We start from the raw sequence: 25,239 nt of genomic DNA on the forward strand, positions 1-25,239 counted from the left end.
ACAGTATGTCATTTATAAGATATATATATATATATTATATACACAATCAACAAAATTTATTAAATAAATATTAATCATGCAAAAGAGTCTAAATAAATATTAATCGTTGCTTTATTAAACACAAACAACAAAATTATTACATGTGTACAACTCCAAAAGATATATATGTACTACTATATGATGGTAACACTAAAAGAGAAACCAAGAGTTTCTTCTATATAGTAGAAACTTATATCATCACTCTCAAAATACAGTCCAGAAATCTACTAGTCAGAGATCCATCATTCGACATTCGTAATATATTACTAGAGCCTAGAGGATTTTGAAATAGTCTAACTAGCTTCAAGGTCAAAATTTTCAAAAGTCGGATTGTCGTCGTTAGAATATCCGGTCAAGGTCAGTCAAAATCGGTCAACGGCCAACTCCCAACTATCAGTTGGACGATTAGGCCTACAAGGTCCCGACTGACTAGACACCAACAAGTGATGTCTCATTAGCGATATTTAGTTAACAATTTGATCAATGTCCCTCTAAAGTGGGCTTTTTAGAGCGAAATTGAATATAAGTAGATGTTTTGTCCAAAAATTGGACGATGGGGAGGAATTTTGACCATTAAAAATAACCATTTTACATATACATTGCAAATAATACAACACTCCTTTTTATGACAAAAAAGCAGCTACATGGATGTGTAATTTGCACAGTATTATGCATAAGATAACTTCTTAGGTACCAAAAATGGAAGATTAACTACAATATCAAAAGGATATTCCTAACCCCAATTGTATTTTTATTCTTAACCCTAACTATTTATTTATATGAACCAATATGGATCATATGAAATTAAATAAAATCATATACTGTAAAAAATCAAGACACCATTGAATTCTAATCGTGTAATCACCACTGATTTTACGAAGTAATTTTGTAGATGACTTCTTCGAATCAACCTTGGAGTACTTCACATAACCATTTATATGAAACCAATATTCCGAATAGAAACCTGAATGTCCCAAATTGAAGGTATGATTGTTTGATGTAGTTTCACATAGAGGTGCTCAAAACCAGATACCTGAAACCAATACCTAAGTTGTTTTCTACATACTTAAGAACAGAAAGTCACAAACAGTCCAAACTCCAAAAGACTCCAAAAATTACAAATAGTCGAAATTCTGTAAACGCCTAACATACTAGTTTAACCAAAACAAAACAACCATCTCTAACAAACACAAAACAACTTGAAATAACAAACACAGCCTTCCGCCCTTCCCAACATTTTTCTGCAAAACAAGGCAACAATTTTATGCATTAGTTTGTCGCTCATTGGCTATGTGCAACAGATTTTTGCTAGTCTCTTCAACAACATAAGACAGTGTGCTTTATACAACATTTTTCAAGTATATAAGTTTAAAACAATAAATTAATGATGATAGTAGGTTGCCACTTTCCGGATTAGTTTCTAAATGCTTCATTCACCACGTTATCCACTCTTTTATCAATAACTTTCGCATACTCTTAACCATAATTACTTGAATAAGCAAAAATAAGTTGAACCACTTACATAAAGTATAAGGAAAATTAGAGTGTCTTCAAACATTCATCCTAGTTCCAACGCATCTCTTTCCATGAATCCACGTAATAACGACCAAAATTTCTCCATGGGGTAGGTATGAAAGTGAGCGCACCACGGTCTACAATTTGATATTAATTGCTAGTTATAAACCAGGTAACGCTTTTTTTGAATGTACTAGCGATAACTTCTTCGTCTCCTTTGTAATTTCCAAGGTTCGCTACGCTGCCTCCCGGTGGCATATAAAATTCGGCATCATCGTGACTAAAGTACCCACATATTTGGTGTCATAAATCGGTTACTAGTGTGGGTACCTTATCCTATCTTTTGTGGGGGGATTCTATAGTCCGGGTCCAACCACATGTCCACCACGTTTCTGCATGTCGGCTATGAAGCCCGAGCCCGAGGGAAACTGGTGACTCCAGTCACCCCCTTCTAGTTTTTATAGCAAGAATCAATCATATTATACAGTGTTGTATCAAGTTTTAGAGCGTTGGATACATTTTTCATGAACTTTAAAGTATTTCCACCAGTGAAAAGCCAAAGATTGTGGTAACACCATGCAAGATCTTTTCTGCATCAATTAAATTACGTTGAGTATCCAATGAATATCATTATTCAAAAATTGAAGTACATTAAATATAATTATTTAATTTGATAATTAAAGTAAGATACCTTCGAAACATCTGTTTAATAACATATAACCTCTGGTAAGTCAGAAGGTACATATTGGTTAATAAGGTTTTATAGAATGTATGCTTTCAAATATTCATTCACACTTCATTGTTTACAAGATCACACATTTGGTATTTACGTCTGGAAAAAAAAATGAGCAACTCACACGCATCTTCTACATCCAACTCTTAGAAAAATAACGTTACAATTTTTCGAGATAAAAAAATAATTGATAAAAGAATCAGTCATTACTATATTACTTATTTTTCGTATCTAACACTTAGCACTTTGGCACAGCTAAAGTAAATAATCCTTGGTTTCAATATTAATAATAAGTATATTCTCATGATTTATGTTTATGTGGGTTATACCTTCCTAGTGGATATGACCGAATCCACGTATGATATCCCTGTAATTAAAATATAAAAAAATCATGAGTTGGTGTGATTAATAGATAATAAAATATTATAGCCACCAATCAGCATATAGCGAAATATTAACTATCATAAAATCTCAAGGTTACATTTGCATAGCTCGAAGGTGAGTACCTATTTTTCGTATTCTTTATTAAACTCCGTTCCACGAGACTACACAGGACTCACGGGAAAGAGTTAAATTCCAAAACTTTTCATAAACCTCCGAATAAATTGATAGTTGATCTACAAATTTCACCTCAACGAGATGTCCCTGATAAGTTTCTTCAAAAACTTATATATTAGGCGCAAATTGTTTTTGCATCTCCAACTTGCTCCCATTTTCCACTTAATTATTTGCATTTTATTTGAGCCGAAATTTCTTTCAAAATTATGTCTTCATACGACTAATCATACATTCAGAGACATCTAAATCCTTCAATTGCCTTTCAAACTCAGTCCAGTCCACTGTTAGCTGTATATCACACTTATCGAGTACTTTATTACTCGATTTGTTGATTAACTTAGCTTTGAAGTTCTCAAGCTTAATATCCCAAGCTTTTCCAAGAAATCTATATTTTTCATATAACTTCGTAAATATTTTGAAATATCAACCATGTGTGCATCTTTATCATCAGTATAAGACAACACACAAGATGCATTGACATCCGGAAGACTTTTATACTTTCAGGTACGAATCAAGACCAGTACCACTATCAAAAGTCTTCATAAATACAATGTATATTGTGACCCGTTTATACTTATGATAAAGATACACACATGGATGTTATTCTAAATTTTCTATGAATTTGTATGAAAAAATATAGATTTTTGTAAAAGCTTGGGGATACTATGATTAGTAATTTCACAGCTAAATTCACAGCAAATCAAGTAAAAAGTATTTGATAAGTGTGATATACTGCAGACAGTGGACTGGACTAAGTCTGAAAGGGAATGAAAGGATTTAGGTATCTCTGAACGTACCGGTAGATTATATAAAGACATAATTTTTGAAAGAAAATTCGCCTCAAATAATCAAATACAAATAAGTAAGTAAAAAATGGGAGAAGCTAGAAAAGTGGGAAGCAAAACGATTAGTGCCCAATAAACACGTTTTCGAATGAACTTATTAAGGACACCACGTTGCGGTGAAATTCGGAGATCAATTATGAGTTTATTCGGAGGTTTATGACAAGTTTTGGAATTTAAACTCTTTCACGGGAGTCTTGTACTCTCGTGGAACGGAAATTAATAGAGAGTACAAAAAATGGTTACTCGCCTTCGACTAATGCAAATGTAACCTTAGAGATATTATGAAAGTTAATAATCCACTAGATGCTGATTAGCGGCCGTTAATCAGGTAATATAAATAATATAATATTAATATTTAATATTTATTAACTACACCAACTAATAATTCTTCATATTTTAATTATAGGGATATCATATGTGGATTCGGTTATTTCCATGAGGAAGGTATAGCCCACCTAAACATTAATCCTAAGAATAATTCTTAATAGTTTTGAGAAAACAAGGATTATTGGCTTTAGCCTTGCCAAAGCGTTAGGTTTCAAGACGGAAAAATAATATAGCAATGATTGATCTATTATATCTTTTTTAATTTTACTATTTTTTTCTCGCAAAAATAAAACGTTTGGATCTCTTTTTCTAAGGGTTAGATGTGAAACATGTGTATGAGGTGCTCGTATTTTTCTTTTCTGGAAGTAACTACCAAATGTATGATTGTGTAAACAATTAAGTGTGAGTGGCTACTAGAAAACATACAAAATATAAAAACCTCATTAACCAATATGTACCTACAGACCTACCTCAGGTATGTAAACAACATATGTGAACAAATGTTTCAAAAGTATCTTACTTTAGTTATCAAATTAAATGTACTTTCTGTTTTTGAATAATCATATTCATAGAATAACCAACGTAATTAAATTGATGCAGAAGAGATCTCGCATGTTGTTACTACAACCTTTGGCTTTTCACCAGTGAAAACACTTTAAGTTCATCAAAGATATATCCAACGCTCTAAAAAAAGATACAACACTTTATAGTATGATTAATTGTTGCTATAAACTGAAAGGAGGTGACTGGAGTCGAGGTTTCTCCCCGAACTTCATAGTCGACATGCAAAAAACGTGGTGGACTTGTGGTTGGACCCTGACCACATAATCCCCCACAAAAAATAGGAAAAGAAACCCACCTGAGAAACCGATTTATGACAACAAATCCGTGGGTCGTTTAATCAGAATGATACGGAAGAATATTTCGTTAGGCATGGGTTATTGAAGCATCCCAAAATCAGACATAGTTTAATGAATTCTTTGAGGTACATGAATTCTTTGAGGTACTTGTCTAGTACTCGTAATATCAATGGAAGAGAAAAGGAGGAGAATGATCTTTTTAGATCATCATAATAATGATGATGATATGTATAATAATAAAGAAAGAGAAAAGAAGGAAACAAGTGATCTTTTTAGATTAGTGTTGTCTGGTAGATATTTTAAGTACGTTGTATTTATTTTATTTTTTTCCTTTTATCAAAGAACAATAATAGCCCCTCAACTTTTACCAAACTTTAATACCAAGAACAAACTAGATATGAACTCTTAAACCTTTAATTAAATAACATTAACAACCCCTGTTAATGTTTTTATGTATTTTTTTTAACTCCGCCTCGAACGTACGCCTCGAGGCGTACGCCTCGCCTCACAGAGGGGAAACGCCTCGAGGCACGTTTCCGTTTTATTAAACCTTGCTCATGAGCGATATTTAGTTAACAATTTGATCAATGTCCCTCTAAAGTGGGCTTTTTAGAGCGAAATTTCTTGACTTTTTTTTAATATAAGTAGATGTTTTGTCCAAAAATTGGACGATGAGGAGGAATTTTGACCATTAAAAATAACCATTTTACATATACATTGCAAATAATACAACACTCATTTTTATGACAAAAAAGCAGCTACATGGATGTGTAATTTGCACAGTATTATGCATAAGATAACTTCTTAGGTACCAAAAATGGAAGATTAACTACAATATCAAAAGGATATTCCTAACCCCAATTGTATTTTTATTCTTAACCCTAACTATTTATTTATATGAACCAATATGGATCATATGAAATTAAATAAAATCATATACTGTAAATGATACACGTGATTTAATAGCGTATAAAATCATGCTTTTTTAGAAAAACAAATGTGTAAAAATCCAACAAATATAAACCGTGACTACCAATTACAAGAAAATGCATAAAAATATAAGTATATTCATTCTAAGTGTAATGTAAACCCTAAACAAAAGAATCAACTCACGTCGCACTGAAGAAAACTATTGGCATGTTTGGGTGGGGCTATTGTTTGATTACTTGAACCAAATAAAGTATTCTGGTATATGGACTGGTCAAAATCCCCCTAATTCCAAAACCGTTCAACGTTGTGCGCTTGAAATTACGGAATTCCAAAAGTGTCCTTTGACCACACACGGTGTGTGTTGGTTCATGTGTAGTGCGTGTTGCCGAGCATTTATCCGAGATATTTCTATAAAGACACAATAAGCAACAAAATCAAAGCAATACACTGTGCGTGTTGTTCTTTTAACATAGAGCCCAATAGGGGCGTTCGAAACCTATACAAATCAGAAATTTCGGATTCAGATATCTGACTATCCAAAAATCCGAACTGTATATAAAAATTACAAAATACAAATTACACATAAATCACATATTACATCTAACCAAATCAGTTTGGATAAAATTAGTTTCTACCTAACCAACATATGTCATTTTCTAAGAACAACAAGTGCACAGACTTTGAATCCAGAATATATATATATATATATATATATATATATATATATATATATATATATATATATATATATATATATATATATGTCATGTTTTAGAACTAAGAGAACTAAGTAATTATTTAATTAGGATTATAAATGAATAAAATATAAGCATATACATACATACAAAAGAAAGTTTCATACTTACAGATCCAAATTGAAGAAGTGAATCCAAACACAAAATGCGTCTACAGGCTACAGAATTGCAAATCAGTTTGCTAATTTTTTAAGCTTGCCAACAACGTCTACAGGCTACAGCGTTGCAAATCAATTTGCTACTTTACTGTGATGCGAGAAGCCGAGAAGATGAGATGAAGTGATGAAGATGAGATGAAGATTGATAGGCGCAGTAAGTTTTAGATTTAGGGTTTTCTAACTTTTGATAACTGGAAGTGTTGAAAAAAAACGGAATTAAACGGCGTTTAATCGACTTTTAATCGTTATTCTTAGTCTCCCGTTCTGATTTAAGGTAATTCGGCTCAAGAAAACGGTCAACCCGACTATTCGGGTCAAACACCGATTATTCAAACAGATTAAACGGGTCAAACACCAACGTTATTTCGATTTTGATTTCCAAATATATCTGCGATTTTGATTTTGATATGAGAAGCAAGATGTTAGAAGAAAGAAGATGAAGAGATCTGGAAATTGGGAAGAAGAGAGAACGAAGCGATATTGGACTGATCAGGTCTAAAAATAAAAGGGAGTGATATTTACAAATGCACTTAAATTTAAATTCACAAATTTTATGTTAAAAGTTATTTGAGATTATTTTGAGAAGATGACATCAAATAATTGTGGATCTATCAATTATGCATTTGGAAATATCAACTCCCAAAAATAAAGGATAAAGTTACATTGAAATTGAAACGTGGACATGTTACCACCATCTATTTTTTTTTCTTTTCATTTTATTAAATTCTATTTTTGTTTTTACCTTTTGTTCTTAGTTCTATTAATTACGTAGTATTATATATATACGAGTGAAATAACTCGTGAAACCACGAGTTCATTTAAACGAAACTGTTTAATGATATATTTTAGGTATTAAGTGAATTTAAGCGCTGAAGTCATTTAGTTTAATGACCCGGCGGATTCCAACTAAGAAACTTCTCATTGTTTTTACAGACACATTGTTGTACTTAACTTGGTCGGAATAAATGAAGTACATATATTCTCTCATCTACATAGAACCTTTTATTGAAACGTGTATTTCGCATACATATATAACGTAATTAATCTCGTAAAAGAACCCATATTTAAATTGGAATAATAATATAATAATAATTAATGAGAATGAATTTTTTTCACCAAAAACATGAAATAAATAAATAAGTAGATTTAATTTAATTAGTCATTAATTAAATTAATGACATCATCTTAAGGGCTTTGATTTTTTATTTTTATTTTTTCTTAATAAAGGAATTAGTCTAATAGTGACATTATCATTATAGAATTTTTTTTTTTCCCCCATCTTTCATTTAACATAAAATCTACATACTCCGGTGACGCCATCCTTACTCCGGTGACGCCTCCGGTAACGCAAGATCCTTTTAATCCATATTCATCTTGCAATTTGTTATGGTATTTTCTCATCCAGTTGTTTATTAATTTACTCCGTTAACTAAACTAATACTCTTTCATCTTTCAATCTGTGTTCTAGTATTTACTGATCGATTAGTTTTCCGGTAAACTCAATCAACACTGAAAATTTTAATTAAAACGAATTAAATCTAGTCCTACTCGATCTATCAAAAACCTGTCATCATCAACGAAACTTCTTTTAGATTCAGCCTTTCCTATCCGATCCACTTTCAGTGAAGGTGTACTGATCAACACTTCAAATCCATTATCCGATCCACTTTCCCGTTCGTTTTTTATCAGTTCTCATGGCTCGATTTTTTCCGAGATCCGCTCGCCAGGCACTCAATTAATAGTCCAATTCTGTTTGATTTTGATCCCTTTTCAATTCAATTCAATTCATTTCAATTCCATTCTATCCTTTTTCTTAATAATAAAAAAAAAATATGTGTGTGAGAGAGAGTGAGAGGAGAGAGATTCATGCACACAGGTTTAGTACGACAGGGCAGAGAGACCGTGAAGAGGGAAAGCCGAGGGTTCCGACGACAACAAAGTTTTTCGGGCATCGTTTGACTTCATTTATGTTCTTTAATTTCGGTGACCATTGGGCCATTTCTGATCTTTGGCGGGTCTTCAAGCAATTCGGTGATCTTAGGGACATCTACTTGGCAGGCAAACGACTAAGAAATGGACTCAAGTTCGCTTTTGCCAGGTTCCATGGTGTTGGAGATGAGGCACAGCTTCTTCGTCGACTAGAAGGCATAAAGTTTGATTCAAGGCCAATTAGGGTTTTTCGAGCCGTCAATCGTTCGCATAACCCGGTCTCAAATCGTTTCAATACCAGGCCTAGGCCTGGTTTTCAAGGTAATGGAACAAAAGGTAATACTGATGGTGCTGTCTGGTTACCGAAGGGGTCATCAAAGATGGGCACTAGTTGTGGAGATGATTTCCCTGCTCTTAATGAGGTTTTTGGCGGATCTAAATTTAGGTTAGTCAATGAACCTAAACCTGTAGAAGATTTAAGAACATTGCTGACCAAATCTAGATCGAGAAAGGCCTGGGAATCGGAAGAAGCAGAAAGGTTTCGTACGGTGGAGGTTGAAGATAACTCTCCATTGGTTGGGATGGAAGCTTGTATTATCGTTGGTGAACTTAAAAACTTTGGTGCACTTAACCTTATTTCCACGATATGGCTGGTAAACGGATTAGATGGTATACATATTAAGTACATTGGTGGCCTACATGTATTACTTATATGTGCCAACAGTGTTATGGCCAAAAATATTGTAAGTGATGTTAATTCGCCGGTGAAAAAGTGTTTTAATGAGTTAAAACTGTGGGATGGCCGTTCAGTCAATTCGGGTAGATTAACATGGGTCGAGATCATAGGGGTTCCGTTCAAATACTGGTCTTGTAGTACCTTTAAATCAATTGCGGAGTGTTGGGGGCCAGCCCTAGAGTTCAAAAATTGCAATATTATTCATGCGAATCAAAATCTAGTTTCCGGAAAAGTCCTGATTCATACTAAGAATGACGAACGCATCAATGGAATAGTAAAATTGGTGGCAGGAATATGGTGCAAACATGTTGGTATTCTTGAATGTGACGATAAAGTAGAACTTGATTTGGAAAATGTTTCACAGTCGGACTGGGATAGTTCAGAAGATGAGGAAGGAATTCCGGATTCTTTGTCCGGTGATGAAGCTTCCGATGAACTTGAAGATGGGGAGTTTCGATCGGTAAAAGGCCAGGAGATTGGTGGCGGTCATGGCAGCTTACCAGTGCAGATGGAAGAAGATGGGTCTTCCTGCATGGGAATTAACCAACTTTTTGATAAAGATATTAATGACGATGCTTTTATGTCCAACGTGAAAGAGTCACCTAGAGCCGCAAATCTCTCCAAGTCCAAGATTCCAGTTACCAAGGTGAAGAATGATAGTTTGCTTGGCAACTCAAACGTCTCGGGTAAAAAAGTAAACCCGGAAGGTTGTTATTCGGGTGCCAGTGTTGGGCCAACTCACTTAAATGGGCCCAACTTCAATGCTAATAAATCTGGCCCAGTAACTCGTGATAATCCAGCAAAGGAGACGAGTGTTGATGGACCTAAAAATCAAAATAATTCTAATGTCATTAGTTCGGCCGATCCAAGAGATAATGTGGTGATAGAGGACCTCGACCATACAGATTGCTCAACGGAGGAAGATGATTATAACAGTCCTGTTAAGAATTTCGGTGGTGACAGGGTGGAGAAGGCTAAGATTTCCGGTGATTCATCCTCTTTGAAAGTTATGGATACCGCTAACAATTATTTGCCTAAAAAAGCAAGTAAAGGGGTTGTTTATGCTTCTGATTCATCCAATTGCTGCTGGAATTCCATTGGCAACTGGAAAGCTTCATCAAAAATTTTACATGCGAAGAGAGCGAGTAGGAAAGGAAAAGGCGTTGAGGAACCAAGTGGGATTAATTGTGTGACATGTGGTAGTAGAAGATCGAAACTGAGTAAGAAGCCATCGTCACCTAGGAATAGCAAGAAAAAGGAGGTGAGCCAATTGATATCGGAAAGCAGTATTGGAGTAGAGGAATTCAGCACCAATCTTGGTCTAAAATGGACCAAGAAAGACATGTAAGTGTCTTTTTTCTCTGTTCGTATCTTCTTTTTATTAATGAAGATTATCTCCTTAAACATTCGTGGGTTCGGGTCCGGGAAAGAAAGTAAATTTGGTGATGTTAAAAGTTTATGTTTCGTAGAAAGGCCCTCTATTCTAGCGTTGCAAGAAACGAAATGTCATAACCTAGTCGACAATTGGTTATTCGGGCTTTGGGGTTCTATTGATTGTGGGTATGTTCAAAAAGAAATGGTTGGTAAGTCGGGCGGACAATTATTAATTTGGGATAAAAACATCTTCGAGGTTTCTAGTGAGTTAATTGGTGACTTTTTTATTGCTATACGGGGAAAATGGAAAAAGTCGGGTAATGAATCGATTATTGTCAATGTGTACGGTCCGCATGATGACGCTAACAAATGTAAATTTTGGGATTCGCTTGATAAGATTTTGTGTATTGATGGTGTGTCGTGGGTCATTTGTGGGGACTTTAACGAGGTTAGAGATAAGTCGGAAAGATTGAATTGTGAATTTTTTGATAATCGGGCTAAGAGGTTTAACGAGTTCATTGACAGAAATAGTTTAGTGGGCATTCCTTTGGGTGGGAGGAAATTTACTAGGGTTAGTGATGATGGGATGAAAATGAGTAAGCTAGATAGATTCTTGGTTTCGGACGACTTTCTTAATCTTTGGACCGATCTAAACGTGGTGGCTTTAGATAGAAGTGTATCGGACCATTGTCCTATTTCGTTGTCGGATGGTGAGGTGGATTTTGGGCCTAAACCGTTCAAAATCTTTGATGATTGGTTCGTGGTTGAGGGTATTGACAAGGTTATTGCCGATTCTTGGTCTGGTCCAATGGGGGGTAACCGGAAGGATTGCGTTTTCCGTAACAAGTTAAAAAGATTAAAAGGTGACCTTAAAGAATGGAGTAAAGTTCACTTTGGTAAGCTTGATAGTGAGATTGAGACGGTTAAAAAGGTAGTAACGGATCTTGAATTGAAAGCTGAAGTAGGTTGTTTAAATGATGAAGAGCGAGCTAAATGGTTAAACTCGAGAAAAACATGGATGGAAAAAGAAAAAATTAAAACAGGGATGCTAAAGCAGAAAGCACGTGTTCGATGGATGATTGATGGAGACGAAAACTCAAAATATTTCCATAATTCCTTAAAGATAAAATATAATAAAAACAATATCCGGGAGATTAATGTTAACGGGTCTTGGTGTGAAAATCCTAACACAATCAAAGAAGTTGCTTTCAACCACTTTAAGAGCATTTTTGAGGTGCATAATTCGGATGGACCAAGCCTTGAAGGGCTGTTTTCTGAATCGATTACATCAGAGGATAATGAGCTCTTAGAAGCTCCCTTTACGGAAGAGGAAATTTGGGAATCGGTCAAATGTTGTAGTAGTTCGAAGGCCCCGGGACCGGATGGGTTCAACTTTGGTTTTTTCAAAAAGTTTTGGTCCATAATCAAAGATGATTTGGTAGGTGCAATCAACTGGTTTTGGGTTTTTGGTGAGTTTTCAATGGGTTGCAATGCTTCTTTTGTTTCCCTTATTCCTAAGAAATCGGATCCGCTAAGTTTTAGTGATTATCGTCCGATTAGTCTTATATGCAGTTATTATAAGATTATCGCGAAAATGTTGTCCTTGAGAATTCGTAAAGTGGTACCTCGTCTTGTAGGGATGGAACAAAGTGCGTTTCTTGGGGGTAGATATATTCTTGATGGTGCGTTAGTTGCTAATGAAGTGGTCGAAGATCTTAAACGAAACAAAAAGCACGGCCTAATCTTTAAGATAGACTTCGAGAAAGCCTTTGATTCGCTTAATTGGGATTATCTTCTTGAAGTGATGAAATGTATGGGGTTCGGTACCAAATGGTGCAAGTGGATTTCCTCGTGTCTTAAATCGGCTACAATCTCCATTCTCATAAACGGGTCTCCGACAAGTGAGTTTAATCTTAAAAGGGGCGTTCGACAAGGTGACCCTTTATCGCCTTTTCTTTTTATTATTGAAGCGGAGGGACTTAATATCCTAACGAAAGTGGCGGTTGAGAGAGGAATGTATGAAGGGGTGGAGGTGGGTAAAGATAAAGTCGTCATCTCCCATTTGCAATATGCGGATGATACGATTTTTTTTGGCAAATGGAGTAGACGTAATGCGCGAAATTTAATATACTTGTTGGAATGTTTTGAACGGGCTTCGGGGCTGAAGGTTAATTATAATAAAAGTCAATTATTTGGGATAGGCATCAGTAATGATAACATGGAAGCTCTTGCGTCTTGGTGTTCGTGTCTCGGCGGTCGATTGCCTTTCATGTATTTGGGTATTCCCGTGGGTAATAGGATGAAGAAATTGAATGATTGGACCCCGGTGATCGAGAAATTTAACAAGAGGTTAGCGGATTGGAGAGCAAAAATGATTTCTTTCGGTGGACGGTTAACTTTAGTTAAGTCGGTTCTCTCTAGCCTACCTCTCTATTACTTCTCGCTCTTTCGTGCCCCTACTTGTGTGCTTAATTCTCTCGAGAGTGTGAGACGGAATTTTTTTTGGGGCGGGACGGGTTCTAATTCTAAAATGTCATGGGTTAAGTGGGAACAAATCCTTCTTCCTCACGAAGAAGGAGGTTTAAATATCATGTCCTTAAAAAGTAAAAACTTGGCTCTTCTTTGTAAGTGGTGGTGGAGGTTTAAAACCGAAACTAACACTTTGTGGGTCACCGTTATTCGTAGCATTTATGGTTCTAATGGAGGTCTTGAGCTTGGTAATGGGCGTGCCCGGAATCCAAACGCTAGCCTTTGGAATTCTATTTATGATGCAGGAAAACATGTGGACGGGTTAGGGATTTCTTTCTCTAATTCTTTCATACGCTCAATCGGGGACGGGAAAAGCACTTCTTTTTGGGATGACATTTGGGTGGGGAACGAAAGCTTTAAGGACAGATTCAAAAGACTACACAGGCTAGAGATTGACAAAGATATCAACATCAGTAACAAAGTCGAAGAATTCAAAGGAGATGGGCTTGGCAATTGGGCCTATCCACCGATGGGCCGAACGAATAGTGAACTAAATGAGTTGCGTGATACTGTTCGAAACTTACAGCTGACCGAAGGTAAAAAAGATTGTTGGAGCTGGAATCTTAATTCAGAGGGCACTTATACGGTCAAGGACTGTTCGGTTCTTGTCGACAAAGTCATTCTACCACGTGCGGTTAATTCTATTGAGTCGTTGCGAAATGGTTTGGTTCCAAAAAAAGTGGAGGTGTTTATTTGGCGGGCGAGATTAGGACGTATACCGGTAAGATTCGAGTTAGATAAACGGGGCATCGACTTGAATAGTGTGAGATGCCCGATTTGTGATGATGACATTGAGACGGTGGAGCATATACTTTTTTCCTGTCAAGTGGCAAAAGACATTTGGGCTAAAGTTCTTAAATGGTGGGGGTATAATTCGGCTATATTCGGGTTTGAGGATATTTTTAATGGTACTTTCGGCTGTGTAGCACAGGATCATAAAAAAAATCAATGGCAAGCGGTTAGTTGGGTGGTTTGTTACATTCTATGGAAGAATAGAAATGCAAAGGTGTTCAAGAATAAGCTCGAGACGGTCCCATCCTTATTTAGCGAGGTTCAAGTTCTTTCATATGACTGGATTTCACGACGTTGCAAGGGTCATATTATGGATTGGCTACAATGGTTCTCACACCCTTAGTTTTAACTCCTTTTGTTAGTTGCAATCTTTGCAATTAGCTTAGGGCGATGTAATTTGTTTTTCCTTATTTCTTTCGTGATGTATCGTGTTGTTAAGGGTGCCCAGTCAACCATGTACTATTCGTAATTGTTTAATATAAGTCTTTCTTGCTTTTCAAAAAAAAAATCATTATAGAATTTTAATGAAAACTATATATATATATATATATATATATATATATATATATAATCAAGAAGAAAGCACTTTTTAGGGGAAAGTGGGGGGAAGTAATTTTCTTTCCTTTTTTGAATTTTTTTCTTTCGGACATCAAGATCACATGAAAATATGAACATTTAAAAAAGACACTTTGTGATGAATGTTATTATTTTGGCGGTAAAACGCTCGAAGGAAAAAAATGAAAACATTCAATGCATTGAATGTTTTGATTCTGAGTTTTTTTTAAGGGTTAGGAATTAGGGTTTAGAAATTAGGGGGTAGGGTTTACCTATTAGGGTTTAAAAATTAGGGTTTTGGGTTTAGAAATTAGGGATTAGGGTTTAGAAATTAGGGTTTAGATTGAATATTTTAACACGGACAGTTTAGAGTTTAGGGTTTTGGGTTTTGGGACTAAACCCAAAACAATAAACCCTAAACCCTAAACTCTAAATCGGGCTAAATTTCGAAAAAAACACTTCACACAAGATGAAAACAAAACGATGCAAATAAACTCAGAATCAAAACATTCAATGCATTGAATATTTTCATTTTTTTCTTCGAGCGTTTTACCGTCAAAATAATAATATTCGTCACAAAGTGTCTTTTTTAAATGTTCATATTTTTACTTAATTTTGATGTATGAAAAAAATTTTGAAAAAAATCAAAATTAAAAAAAAAATTACTTCCCCCCACTTCCCCCAAAAAAATGGTTCCCTCTTGATTATGACTATATATATATATATATATATATATATATATATATATATATATATATATATATATATGTGTGTGTGTGTGTGTGTGTGTGTGTGTGTATGTATGTATGTATGTATATGTGTGTGTATATATATATATATCGTATATACTTATTAATTTATTATTATATACTACTCCCTCCGTCCCATATATATTGTCACCAGACAAAAAATACACAGTTTAAGAAAATTCCACTAACTTCATTTCTCCACCAATGAAATATCTTCTCTCTCCAGATCCACCAATGAAATATCTTATTTCCTTTCCATTTATGGAAGTGGACAATTAATTTGGGACATCCCAAAATGGAATAGTGGACAATTATATAGGGACGGAGGGAGTATCTATTAGGAGAAGCAAATGGTGCAATTTGATTGGCTAGATACTATTCACGTTTCGTTCTTCTCTCTTTACTTGATTTCAACAGAAAAAAAGGAAAACAAAATCAAACGACACTCCCCTGTGCACCCATACCTTCTCTCTCACCTCCTCTTTTATATATATATATATATATATATATATATATATATATATATATATTAGGAGAAGCAAATGGTGCAATTTGATTGGCTAGAGACTATTCACGTTTCGTTCTTCTCTCTTTACTTGATTTCAACAGAAAAAAAGTAAAACAAAATCAAACGACACTCCCCTGTGCACCCATACCTTCTCTCTCACCTCCTCTTATATATATATATATATATATATATATATATATATATATATATATATATATATATATATATATATATATATATATATATATATATATATAGTGGTAGGATTAAGGGGAAGTAACCAATTAGGGGGAAGCAATTTTTTTTTTTTCGTTTTTGAAAAAACTTTAGTCACGAATATTATAGATTGGATGAAAATATGAACATTTAATAAAGAAACTTTGTGATAAATGTTTTTATTTTGACGGGAAAACGCTCGAAAAATTAATATATAACAATTATCGTATTTTTCAAGCGTATGTTGAGGTTTTAGATATTAGGGTTTATAAGGTTTCGAAATTAGGGCTTAGAAATTTAGGGTTTATGGTTTAGATTTAGGGTTTAGATTTAGGATATAGATTGAGTACGAACGATTTAGAGTTTAGGGTTTAGGGTTTAGGGTTTAAGGTTTTGGGGTTTGGGTTTTGGGACTAAACCCAAAACCGTAAACCCTAAACTCTAAATCGGGCTAAATTTTACTTCACAAAACATGAAGAAAAAAACGTTAACATTTTTTTACGATCAATATTATCTTGAATGTTATTTTTGTCGATCATTTACCTGCCTAAATATTAACATTCATCACGAAGTGTCTTTTTTAAGTGTTCATATTTTCGTGTGATCTTGATGCCTGGAAAAAAATTCCAAAAAAACGAAAAAAAATTGTTTCCCCCGATTTGCTTTTTGGTTAATGGTTGTCTAAAGTTAGTGCTTATGTTAGGATCTCATGCAACATTAAGGATAATGCTTAACAAAAATGCTAGTTTGTTCCCTCTAATAAATGGGCATTTGTCTTTCATTATTATGGGTCACTAACTTATTATAATTGGGCTAATTAAATAGACCACTAGCTAGTGTAGGGTGGGCTAAAGTCCAACAAGGTAGAAAGTCCAACAAGACTAACTAGTGTGCTCTAGTAAATTACTAAGCGTAATTAAGCATCCAAAAACTCAAGTAATTGTTATTATAAAATAACAATTAGTGTTTCGTAGTCATAATATTTCGATTATGACCAAAGTTAAACGTGTACCGAAATACATAGCTCGTTTCAAACGTCAAGTGACACCAACAGTCGTAAAAGCTTTCGGGGATCAAGTTAAGTGATTACACACTTAATAGCACATTGTAAGGTATTAATGAAAGTAATTAATCATTAAATAAGATCCCAGAGCATAAACTAGCTCAGTACGCACATATACGCAGTTTCGTCAAAGCACAAAGCACAAAAGCAAGTCGAAAAAGTCGGGTCGTTACATTACCCACCTGTTAAAGAAAATTTCGTCCCGAAATTTTGAGGAGTGACCAACAATGGTACCGAATTTGAAGAAGGGGTGCGTATCAAAGTTCCGAGAGACTCGTGGCTCAGAAGTGAGCTATTTACCTTGAAAGGTGCTTGGGCGTATAAAAGTAAGAATAGGTATATGCCATTAATTAAGTCTCTTGTCCTAAGAGATCAACAAACTGATTTCGTTTCTTGTTAACATGAACATGTCCTCTTGAATATATATCCACAAAAGGAAAGATGATGTTTTTAGCCTTACATGCATCTTCAGTAGGCTGGATGCACAAAATGCATCATGAATGTTACCAAACTCATCTAAAACATTGAGCGCTTATGTCACAATACCAAGCTGACAGGTAGAATGGAAAACATGGTGATCAAGACCATGCGATTTGATGTCTGGGTAGTGTTAGCCACGGATTTTACTAATCCCTTAATTTCGGAAGGAGTCCATAGGCATAAAGAACCCGATATTTAAGGAACGTTTCATTTGAATAAAAGAATTGAAATTTTAGCTGAGAGTCACTAATCGGACTTATATGCAATGCCAGCCATAATTATTTATAGTGTCTTCAGGGCGGTCTGAACGAACAATGAAAGATATCACCCAGTTTTCCATGATGCATGTGATCTTATCCTCGAATGGAATGAAAGCACAGTTCCATAATGTAACTTTATCCTTTCAGTTACATGTTGAAGTTAGGGTTAGCATTGACTAGAACAACATATAGTTGCAACCAACTAAGGAAGATATATATAGAGTATCCACATCAGTGTCGTAAATGTTTTAAGCAGTCCCCTCCAGGAGGATAACAAGATTCATAGATTCCTAAAGTATTTTACACTACAAGTCCGAAAGAAGATCGCACGAAAGGTGTGACCTTTGAACCAGGGTGAACTCTTCGAGCGGTTTATTCTGAATTTATCCTTATACTTAAGGGGATGCACGGATGAGAAGATACGTGAACCTTTGGTCCTAAAGTATGGTTTACTCCAAGTGAAAAGAATTTCCAAAAATGATTTCTTGTACCTCAATATACTGATTCATGGAGATGATGTTTACGAAGGTGCTGCGATTAGTCCTGAAGCACTGAGAGTAGAAACCCGCCTAGTGCCTTTCCTACGATAGGGTGACCACTGAGTGTTCTCCAGAAAACTGATTTATCGGCCCGCGTTTTTGCCAAGTCTAACCTTAAAAGGAACATCTTATGAGCGCAAAGACTCCTTAACAAATTGTATAAAACGGCCATCCAAAGTGGCTCAAGAGTTTTTAACAAAGATCTTAATGATAAGCTTCGTCCCTAACGGAGGGCGAGAAAAAGTGTGGTCCATACATGGTGTAGTCTAATACGAAAACCTTTAATAAAATCAGCCAACGAAGTTTTAAAAAACCTTTAAACGTTTGATGTGACAACATAAACGAAACGAAGTTCCTAGTAAATTTAGAAGTATGTACAACGTGTACCATTTTGCACAAAACTATTTGACTTAAGTTAAACAACTCAATAAAGGAGCGATTTTTAAATAATTTGAAGGTATAACTTAGTATGTACTAACCAAAATAAGTAAGGATAAATTTATACATATATGATTTTTATAAATCGCATAAGTGACAGAAAAGTTTTTAGTACTTTCATTTGTCCATAAATCTCGTGAGGACCGCACAAATAAACGTGTAATTTTTTTTTTGATAAACATAGTTTTTCGTATTTCAGAGGTTACGAGTTGAAAAAGATTGAGTGAAAAATCTTTGAATCATCGGGTGACATGTTACTAGGTATTGAAAACTTAATGAATTAAATGTAGTTTTGATAATTTTCAGGACATAAGTCTTTGGGCCAAAAATGTTCACGTGTGAAGCCGTTGCTGAAAAGTGAGGTATGAAGGATAGAGCATGAGGATGAGAGGTTAATCACTTCTTGACTTTGCAAAATACCAAACAGGTTATGACTAATACTAAAGTCGGAATACTGATGGTGTTAATATCGCTAGATGAGAATTTCTTGGAATAAGTCAGGACCTCGAGTTATGTAAGAAAGAGCATCGTTCCAACAGGCGTGGCAAATAAGATCCTTGGGGTAACGCAATAATTTTGAATGGTTTAAGTGTTAGTGGATGCCCAAAGGCTCTACATGACGTGGCAGTAAGTGTCTTCAACACATACACACACACATGAATCCCTTGATTTCGATGGTTGTAAAGTCTTCATGATGTCTTGGATAAGAATAAGCAACGAAAATTTTTATAGAAATTGTTTAAGGTGACAGTGTAAGAAAAGAAACGAAGTTCTTAGCAAACTAGGGTTATGTACAACACGTACCATTCAAAGTAGAATATCTTTTGAATAAAAGATTTGGTTTGTAAAAGTGAAAGTAAAATTTCATATGTATTTGTCAAAAATAAGTAATCATTTACTTTATTTTATATAACATATACGATTTCAAAAATTTGCACGAATGACAAATAAAATAAATTTAATTTTATAAAACTTTGAGGGGATCGTACCGTAAAATAGTATGAGAAAAATTTTGGCAAACAAAATTTTCATATTTCGGAGGTTACAAGTTGGAAAAATATTGATGAGAATCGAGTAAAAGACTTTTGAAAATTTCGGGTGATATTTGAGCAAAAATGTTACGAGCTAATGAAAACTGTTGAATTTAAATGTGGTTGATGATTATTAGTAGGGCATAAGTCCTTCGACAAAAAAATGCTTAAGTGTAAAGTTGTTGCTTATAAGTGAGATATGAAAGGGAGAGTATGATGATGGGAATTAACTACCCATTGATTTTGGAAATTTCGAACTGGTATGACAAATATCGAAGTAAGAAGGATGATGGTGTGATTATCATCGAATAAGGAATCTCTCAGAATGAGTTAGGATTCAGAGTCGCGTAAGAATGAGTATCGAATAAGATTCTTGGGTAATCTTTAATATAGAATTTGAATTACTGAAGTGACGGGATACAGTTTTCTTCATGTATCGTTGTGCAAGTTTGTCCATTGTATCGGTTCCTTTCATGACTAGATAGTGAGCATATTTGGTGAGGCGGTCAATGATAACCCAGATAGTGTCCTAACCGCCTACCGTTTTTGGTAGCTTGTGATGAAATCCATGGTTATTCCTTCCCATTTCCATTTGTGGGATTTCGGGTTGTTGTCATGCAACTAATAGGGTTCAACTTCGGGCTATTTCTCTCCCCGCAACCTATTAACGGCTCACCATTCTTGCGAGGTATACGAATGACTTTCTCACTATAAATAACTTTCGCTTTCATCCTTGAAAGCCAGTCCGTTCCAATTATTTCATCAAAGCTTCCTAACTTGATGAGTATTAGGTTAATCCTAAAGTCCATTCTAACTTTTACATCAAGCTTCCTAACTTGATGAGTATTAGGTTATTCCAACTAAATCTTACTGCACTACCGTGAAAAATTCCATCAATCTTCTCAAATGACATCTACCTGTGCGTGGGTAACTAATCCTTTCCACTACTACTTTAAAACTTCCATGTTTTGTTGACATGAGGTCATTTCCAAATGACCCCCTGTTAATTTTAAGGTACCACCTCAAATTATTCCTCTATCACTGCCAGCTTACCATTATCTTGTCCTATAGTGTACTTAACTCTCATGGTTGTTAATGGCTTATTAGTCATAACATTAAGGTTCTTAGATATAAGGTCTCTATCGCTCTAGTATTAAACAATTCCGAAACGTACCCTAACTAAAATCGGGATTCATGCGAGTCCCCATAGCTGAGATAACGATTGTTCTACCGCAAGTAAGTCCAAAGTTTTTCCTATTTAAGAACTTTTTTTTAAGTGTCCAGGGTGTCTATATCCATAACAAATTTTCGGTTTATCAATTCTGCAATCAAGGCCCTTCTTGTGTAGTATCTGGGCTAAGTGGTTATTCTTTTCCTACCTCTAACAGACCATAATGCGTATACTTAAATGGTTCCTACCAAAATTTCCTTTGAATCGCTTCATATTCCTTATATAGTAACATTGGGACTTCTGCATGATTTACTTCAATATAATCACGCTGGCCTGGCATCATTATATTGTACTAAATCGTACGTTCATTCCAATATCACTCCATATGGTCAATGTAACGTGATCACTTCAAGTTCTACTCAATTTCATCTAACGGCGCTTTATTTATGCTATCTCAAAACAAATTCTACATAATTAATCTCATGGTTTCTCGGTGTGGGTACGTAGGTTCCGTGGGTCATGCATCAATGCCTAAAGGTCCCGAAATTTCTTCAAAATTGTCGGGTTCAGGTATCGTCATTAGTTTCCTTTCTAGAAGTTCCATCTGGGTCTCGTGTCGAACTGTACGTGTAGCAAGTAGTAATACGATATGTCTTGAGATGACTCCCAAGTCTTCAGGTATGGTTGGGCATCAGTAGATGACACTTTGACCTTGTGAAAGGAGATGCCTTCCTGACTTCTCCAATGCCTATGAGTGTTAAGGACCTAAGTCCAGAAGTGTCGTTAGATCGTCGAGTAGTGGTGGAGAATGGAAGAGATAAGTGACGGTCATGAAAGTGTACGGGATACGAGTCATCTTACAGAAACTGAGCATCACTATAATGTTCATACGTTGTACGTGGCTAATTAGGGTGAGCTCGGGGTGCGGTTACTCCGACAAGTCCTCACATATCTCCTCCTCCAAGGATCAACTTTAGTGGGCGTATATTCCGAGGGGTACTCCTCCTATATTGCTTGAAGTAATGTTTTGATCTCTGGAATGGTGGAACGGTAGTAACAGGTGGATTACAATACTAATCCTTAGGGTTAGACGAGCGGGAAGGTAGTTCAGAAAAACATCTTAACTAGGAAGGATAAGTTCTTCAAGTCGGTACAGCAAAAAGCAGACTGGTAGCAAGCACGTAATCAGGCATAGTAACTACAGCAGCCTAGAGCGTCTACAACAGTACATAGCATGGCAGTAATAGCAGTATCAACAGAAGTATCATGCAAACATGCAGTAGCGAGAATAAGCAGCAGCATACAGTAAGTTCTCATAGCAGTGAAAGTAGGCAGTAGCATGCAGTAGTAGTAAGCAGCAACATGCAGTAATATAATACAGTAGCATGCAGCAGTTCCGTAAAAGCAGGTAAACAAGCAAGTTGTAGATTAGTCCTATTAGTGAATCCTACTCGGCATGGTCTAAACTCACTAATGCAACCTAATTCCCTACAACTAATGCTCTGATACCAAATGTGACGCCCCGTACAAAACCATCGTGTACGGTTCATCAACAACATGATCCTTACAAGGTCAAACACTATATGCTATTTGAAAACCGATTTTGCATTCATAAAAGATAGCGTTTTACAAAAGATAACGTGCAATAGAAGCATTAACATAAGTATGTGACCCAAAGGTGGTTATAAAGCCATTGTTTGAAAATAACACAAGTTATGAATGCAAAATATAAGTTTCATGATTGAGACATCTCTAAGTAATGCAGCAGAAATCTAACACAGCAGGTCCATACCAGCAAGTCTATAACACCAAGACAGCAAGTTTAACAGAGAAAGCAACAACGTATAAGCACATGAGAAATACACGCTTAAAATCAACACGAATGTTGGTGAGCTATAGTTTGTTTGTAATCAGTAATGTAATGTAGACTACAAGATTTCAGTGCTTCAAACAGCGTTTCAAAACAGTAAGATAAAGTATATGCTTAAACGTGGGCACCCGGTAACTAGACTTAACGTATGTATATCACCCCCTAAAAGTGCACTTGGCGAGTGCGTTTGTCCTCGAAGTATTAAACACCCGTTAAATGCTAGCACGACTAGTCCGAGTGGGGATGTCAAACTCTATGGATCCATATCTAATATTCGCGTTCACCGGTTCAAAAATCAATGATTAAACGTTACCGTGCTAAGGGGAAAGTTTATGCCGTTATATAACCCACACATATGTAAAGTTTAAGTACTCGTGTCTAGTATGTAAAACATAAAAAGCGCATGTATTCTCAGTCCCAAAAATAGTATAAGTAAAAAGGGAAGCTATAACTCACAGTGAATAAGCAGTAAAAGTCGATACGGAAAGTATGCAGGTAGTAAGTCGGTCCGAAAGGTCGTCAACCTAAGTCAAAGGTCACGAGGTCAGTATGTTGTCCCCATAAGTTTAAAAGTGAATAAATTAAGTTTAAATGTCATCATCATCATCATCATCATCATCATCATCATCATCATCATTATCATCTTCATTCATCAACACTAAGGTAAGTTTAACAAGAATAGAGATCAAAACAAAAGGCTGACTTCGGACAGTTGTTACGACCTCTATATAAATTGAAAAGATGCGTAGTCAGTGGCTATGGCTCCGTATGTGAGTCCTCTAACTGCTGACCAATTTTCAGAACCTAACTCCTCTTCATTTGATCGTGGCGATGGTTTAAGTGCGAGTAGGTCAGAAATTTTAGCACAACGTTACAAAGGCGTAGTGACTTTCGGAAGGCTATAAATCCTAAACCGTATATCGGATTAAGTCAAGGCCTAAACGAAAAGTCATCTAATCGAAACGAACTATCCGAAAACCAATTTTACAGAAGCCCATGAGTCTGATCAGACCCCGAAAAATAGCAAGCAAGTGCTCTGGTGAGGTTCTTGGTGCTTGATGCTCATTACGGTTTTCATCCTTGATGCTTGTAAGCTTCAAGTGTACAACTCTATAATGTTTTAGCATCACTTTGACCAAGGTTCAACCATTAATACACAACTAAGAGTAAAATCTATCATTCTACAAGTTTTGAACATCAAGATTGCCTCTTTATTGCATAGATCCAATAAAGCTTCAACCTTTGTCCATTTTACACAAGTTTATGCATATCCAACATATGTGATGATGAAGACTTGATCTTTATCATTACAACAAACACAAAAAGGTTCCAAGTAAGTGATATCTACAATAATAACTTAGATCTCAAGTATTAAGAAAACCCTAAGCTAGAAAGCTTGGATCTTTACAAGATTTAATGAGACCATAAGCTAGAAAGCTAAGATCTTTAACAAAATAATGAAAGTAACAAGTTAGAAAGTCCAACAAGACTAACTAGTGTGCTCTAGTAAATTACTAAGCGTAATTAAGCATCCAAAAACTCAAGTAATTGTTATTATAAAATAACAATTAGTGTTTCGTAGTCATAATATTCCGATTATGACCAAAGTTAAACGTGTACCGAAATACATAGCTCGTTTCAAACGTCAAGTGACACCAACGGTCGTAAAAGCTTTCGGGGATCAAGTTAAGTGATTACACACTTAATAGCACGTTGTAAGGTATTAATGAAAGTAATTAATCATTAAATAAGATTCCAGAGCATAAACTAGCTCAGTACGCACATATACGTAGTTTCGTGAAAGCACAAAGCACAAAGCACAAAAGCAAGTCGAAAAAGTCGGGTCGTTACAATATATATATATATATATATATATATATATATATATATATATATATATATATATATATATATATTAATTTATATATATATATATATATATATATATTAATTTATTAATATTAATTTAATATACTATCTATTAGGAGAAAAAATGGTGCAATTTAATTGGTTAGAGACACTATTCATATTTCCTCTCATCTCTTTACTTGAATTCAAAAGAAAAAAAAAAGGTAAACAAAATCAAACTACAGTCTCTTGTGCATCCATACCGTCTCCCTCACCTTCTCCCTTACCTTCTTCCTCTGATATCTTCTTTCCCTACTTTCATCTTTTCATTTATCACATCCAAATTCATCCTGCTTTGAATTTGACTCAAAAGGTAGTGTACTGAAACTTCCATGTCTTCCACCATACTTTTAGTACCGTACGACCTTACA

General features: G+C 35.2%; 1 long non-coding RNA gene across 3 annotated transcripts; it reads right to left on the reverse strand.

The window, feature by feature from the left end:
* Positions 1–781: 781 nt before the first annotated feature.
* Positions 782–7,215, reverse strand: LOC139857833 (uncharacterized). 3 transcript variants are annotated; one of them, XR_011762712.1, is made up of 5 exons: positions 6,674–7,215; positions 5,991–6,215; positions 2,617–2,654; positions 1,562–2,144; positions 782–1,280 (listed from the first exon to the last, which is right to left on the reverse strand). It is a non-coding gene; the product is annotated as an uncharacterized lncRNA (long non-coding RNA). The 3 variants fall into 3 exon arrangements; XR_011762710.1 differs by having other exon boundaries at positions 1,562–2,654; XR_011762711.1 differs by having other exon boundaries at positions 1,562–2,654; positions 5,991–6,303.
* Positions 7,216–25,239: the final 18,024 nt, after the last annotated feature.

This window comes from Rutidosis leptorrhynchoides, chromosome 7, assembly GCF_046630445.1.
Source record: "Rutidosis leptorrhynchoides isolate AG116_Rl617_1_P2 chromosome 7, CSIRO_AGI_Rlap_v1, whole genome shotgun sequence".
In the NCBI taxonomy this organism is placed as follows: Eukaryota; Viridiplantae; Streptophyta; class Magnoliopsida; order Asterales; family Asteraceae; genus Rutidosis; species Rutidosis leptorrhynchoides.